We start from the raw sequence: 4,987 nt of genomic DNA on the forward strand, positions 1-4,987 counted from the left end.
TATCTGGTTCCCAATAAATGTTAGTTCCTTTCCCTTGCATAATTTTATATCAGGAATCAGTGGCAGATTCCATCATATCACAATTGCTTATGGATTCACTTGGGTATTCACAACAGTATTCACTTATATGTTGCCTCTTTAGAGACAAAAAGATTTCTAGGGCTTTGGAGCTAATGACGAGCTACCTCCATCTGATACCCATCATGGATAGAATGCACAGCTTACAAATGCCGTGGAGGCGGGTGGTGGCTGCGGGGTCTGGGGCGGGGGCATGGAGCCAGGCCTGCAAGGGGCCGGGCAAGATGGCGGCCATGGAGACCAGTCAGCACCCCCGACCCTGGAATCACTGCCCACCGATCCCCTGCTCCTCATCTTATCCTTCTTGGACTACCGAGACCTAATCAATTGTCAGTTAAAGACTTAGTCAGCTATCAAGTCATGATTTGCTGTGGAGAAGACATTGCAAAAACTACTGGCTGATACCTGAGGAAGAGAAAACACAGAAGAACCAGTGTTGGAAATCCCTCTTCACAGATACTTTTCTGATACAGGAGGATATATTGACCATTATGCTACTATTACAAAGGCCTGGGATGATCTCAAGAAATATTTGTAACCCAGATGTCCAGATGGTTTTCTCTCTGAAAGAGAGTGCTTAAGAGGAAGACCTAGATGCTGCAGAAGCTCAGATGGGCTTCAAACTTCCAGATGATTATCGATGTTACTATCACATCCACAATGGGCAGAAGTTAGTGGTTCCTGGGTTGTTGGGAAGCATGGTGCTGTCTAATCCTATCTTTCTGAGGATTTGTTAGACATCTATACAGCTGCTGGAGGCTTCCAGTAGAGACAGGGACTGAAATATTTTCTCCCTTTAACTTTTTGCATACATACTGGTTTGAGTCGGTACATAGCAGTGGAAGGGCTGAAACAAAAATGAAGTTTTCTACTGATCTTGGAGAGAGAGCAATGAGTGGTCCTGAAGAGAGATCTTAGTTCTCTGCCCAGGAATTGAACGTGGGTCGCCTGAGTTGAAAACCAGGAATCCTAGCCACTAGACCACCAGGCACTAGAGGCTAGCAGCAAAGTGGCCCTGGCTCTTTCCCCTGTTTGAAAGCAAGAATATTTCAAGGAGGCAAAAATTGTAAAAACAGGTACAAAGTTTATTATTAGAGATACAGCATAACATGTGGGTGAGCACACAGAGAAGCAGTTTGCTTATTTAAGTCAGAAGCAAGGCAGAAATACACACCCAGAGAGAAAGAGTATGGGCATCCTAAATGAGTAGCACAATAAAGAGGTGATTTAAATCACTTATATGGGACAGTCCTTCCGGGTTTTTGTTTACCTTTGGCCAATTTTCTTATTTCTATCTTCACACCTGACCTGCCCTAGGACCCTCCCCAACATGCATGCACAACTTTTTGCTAAGATGGATCCCACCCCAGAGGCCTGTGGGGGGTATGTCCACACTTATTATGGGGTGGCATCCCCTCCCTTTTTGACCCCCAAGGAGGCTTCCTGCTCACGTGCAGACAGGGAAGTTTTCCTTGATCTCAGGAGTGGTCATCTTATCTCTTTACTTCAGCAGAGCTCAGCTTCTGCCACTAGCTTTGTCCTTGGAGCGTCTTGCGTGAGAACAAAGCTTCAGTTTTACTCCACTTGACAAACACCAGCTGTCCAGCCCAAGGGCCCATCTATCTCCTACCTCACTACCAGATGTCTGACCAAATGGCTCAGAGTCCAGCTGCTACTGACGTGTTTATCATAGGTGCTACTTTTACTGACTGGTTTACTTCTTATGTCAACAACGTTGTATCAGGTGGCTTCCCTATCATCAGAGACCAAATTTTCAGATATGTTTATGATCCAGAGTGTGTAGCAATGACTGGGGATATTACAGTTTCAGTTTCCACATCGTTTCTGCAGGAACTCAGCTCTGTATACCCACCCCACTATTTCTTCACATACCAAATCAGGATTGAAATGTCAAAAGACGCACTTCCTGAGAAGGCTTGTCAGTTAGACAGTCGCTACCGGAGAATAACAAATGCTAAAGGTGATGTGAAGGGACTTTCCTGGCAGTCCAGTGGTTAAGACTTCGCCTTCCAGTGCAGGGGGTGCAGGTTCGAACCCCGGTCAGGGAGCTAAGATCCCACATGCCTTGCAGCCAAAAAACCAAAAACATAAAACAGAAGCAGTAGTGTAACAAATTCAATAAAGACTTTAAAAATGGCCCACATCAAAAAAATCTTTAAAAAAAATTTAAAAATAAAGGTAATGAGGAAGAAGTTCAAGGACCTGGAGTTGTTGGTAAATTTCCAATCATCAGTCCAGGCTGGGTATATGAATACACAAGTTGTATATTCATATATAACATCACGCTATATGGAAGGATATTATATCTTCCTTTTTTTTTTTTTTTTACTTTAAAGACAAGATCTTTAATGTCACCTTTCCCTGATTCCATATGGCATGTCCGACACTCAGGGTGTCTATAGCTCGATTGGAAATGGGTCCTAATAAACATGAAGAGATGCAAGAGAAAGAAGAGGAGGAGGAGGAAGTAGACGATTATGACCATTTGGCAGATATGGATGAATCTGATGAAGAATACTAGGAGGAGAGACGGAGGAGAGTCTTTGATGCTCCCATTCAAAGATGCCACTGCTCTCGCCTTTTTTAAAGCAAGCCTCTGCTGATGGAAGCCCTGGGATGAATCCAGCCTGTTGAACAAATTTCTCAATAATGTAAATAATCAAATTGTTCTCAGCTTATAGCAGGAAACCTAGCATGAAATATCGTGCCAGGCCCTGGGTTCTATGCGATACTACTTTAGGAATTGGATTGTTTGGGTTTGCTTTGTGTTTTTGAGGTAGAGGAGGAAATTGGAATCTTTTTTTTCTCTAGTGGGAAAATAGTTCTCTAGAAATGTCTAGAACAGACATTTCTTTGTTTAAAAATATTTTATACTTATACAAATATGGAAATGGGAGAGAACTGTTTTGAATAAGGATTTAAAATGAGGCAGAAATACCTACACAAGGATAGAAAATATGTGACAATGATTCTGTGAAAAGACTTATAAGTTATTTAGAAATGAACAGAATTTGTAATTAGGCTAATCCATTTAGTGATTCCTATATATTTTGTACTCACAGGGAACTAATTGACTAAATAGCTTGAATGCTAGTCGTTTGTCCTTTCTTAGACAATCTGTCCTTGAATTTAGAGTTTTCATCACAACAACCTTGAATTTAAAGTCTGTTAGTATGACTTTGACCTTGAATTTAGTCTTCAACTCTACCAACCTTGAATTTAAAGTCTTCAACACTATGACCTTTATCATATTTTTCACAGATGCATCATTTTTGAAGTGTAGTGTGTAAAATTATGTATTGTGTTGTTGACTAACAAAAGAGTCTCCACAATGTCTCATGTAGTCTAAATTTGTAAACACTGCTTCTGTTTTGTTTCCCCTTGAAATACTTGACTGTCTAACTTTGTGATAATGTTAAAATTAAGTATGTTTTCCTGAAACATGAATTTTTTTGTAATTATATAAATGAGAGTTTCAAATGAAATCCTCCAAGTCTCAAAACTCACATTTTGAAAACAAATTTTGGTTCCAATCCTGTATTTTGTGTAATTGCCTATTTCCCATAAACTAATATTAATAAGCAAAATAAAAATGCTATTGAGCTAAAATAATAAAAATATTAAGGCCTTTATAATAGAAAGGAATGCCTGTGGGCCCAGCCAGAATTTTTAACTAGATTTAGCCAGTTTGTAGCACCCATTGAGCTCACTAAAAGTGAACTTCAGAAAAAAGGGAAGGAAGTGGTTATCTCAACTGAAAAAAAAAACAATGATGATGAAAATGCAGAAGAAAATAAGATGAGATCAGAGCAAACACAAATTCTATCAGAATGTTCCTCTGGCTTCACTGATATGTACGCTGTGGATGCCACATTAGTTAGAACAATGGTATTTCCAACTCAGCCTCCTGGCCCTGAGCGTGACTGCTCTCACTGACATGAATGTGGAAGGACGGGAATAAGAAACCAATCCAGTGAGGTCTTGGCTTCAGTAATACACAAAAAATCAGTTCTGGAAGGTTTAAATATTTAATTATATCAATACAAAATTACTGGAAGATAATACCAAAGACAATTTTTTCAAGTTGTAGCTAGATTTGGCTACATACAATTTTAAATTGTACTTATACCAACAAAATCAAAATTAAAGACAAATGGCAAACTGAACAAAAGCGTGGTAACATGCATGACAGACAAGGAGTCACTGACACTAAAATATAAAGCACACGTACAAATAAATAGGAAAAACTGGTTACAGTAATGGAAAAGCAGACAAAGGAAATAACTAGGAAATTCACAAAAGAGAAAATTTAAAGGGACAATATTTATTTTTTAAAAGTCAAACCTCATTATTACTCAAATAAGTGCAAATTAAAGCACTTAGATAACTTTGTACCTATCAAAATCACTAAATAAAATGTTAATGTTAATGCCCAGAACAGACAACAGTATGATACAAACAGCAACAATATTTTGGGAGGGAGAGGGGAGTTTGACAAATTTATTAAAAAGCTAAAAATGATGAATCTTTTGACTCAACAAATCTACTTTTTGTAATATATTCTAATAAAATAATCATGATTGTACACAAAATTTTATCCATAAAAATGTTCAAAATGACAATATTTATAATGTAAAATATTGAAAACAAGTGCCCCAAAATAGAGGATTGCTAATTAAGTTACTTTCATACAACAAAGCTGTATGCAACCATCAAAAATGATGCTGTGGAAGAATATTTAATAACATAGGAATAAGTTAATAATTGATTGTTAAGTGAAAAAAAAGCTAAGAAACAGTATGGATAGCATTTTTCCATAAAAGGAGGAAGGGAAGGGAAGAGAAGGGAAGGGAAGGGAAGGGAAGGGAAGGGAAGGGAAGGGAAGGGA

The 4,987-nt window shown here is 38.5% G+C and overlaps 1 pseudogene; it reads left to right on the plus strand.

Moving 5' to 3' along the window:
- Positions 1-302: 302 nt before the first annotated feature.
- On the plus strand, positions 303-2,686 carry LOC114899695 (annotated as a pseudogene).
- Positions 2,687-4,987: the final 2,301 nt, after the last annotated feature.

Source organism: Monodon monoceros, unplaced genomic scaffold, assembly GCF_005190385.1.
Source record: "Monodon monoceros isolate NGI ecotype Baffin Bay Population unplaced genomic scaffold, NGI_Narwhal_1 Super_Scaffold_18, whole genome shotgun sequence".
Classification (NCBI taxonomy): Eukaryota; Metazoa; Chordata; class Mammalia; order Artiodactyla; family Monodontidae; genus Monodon; species Monodon monoceros.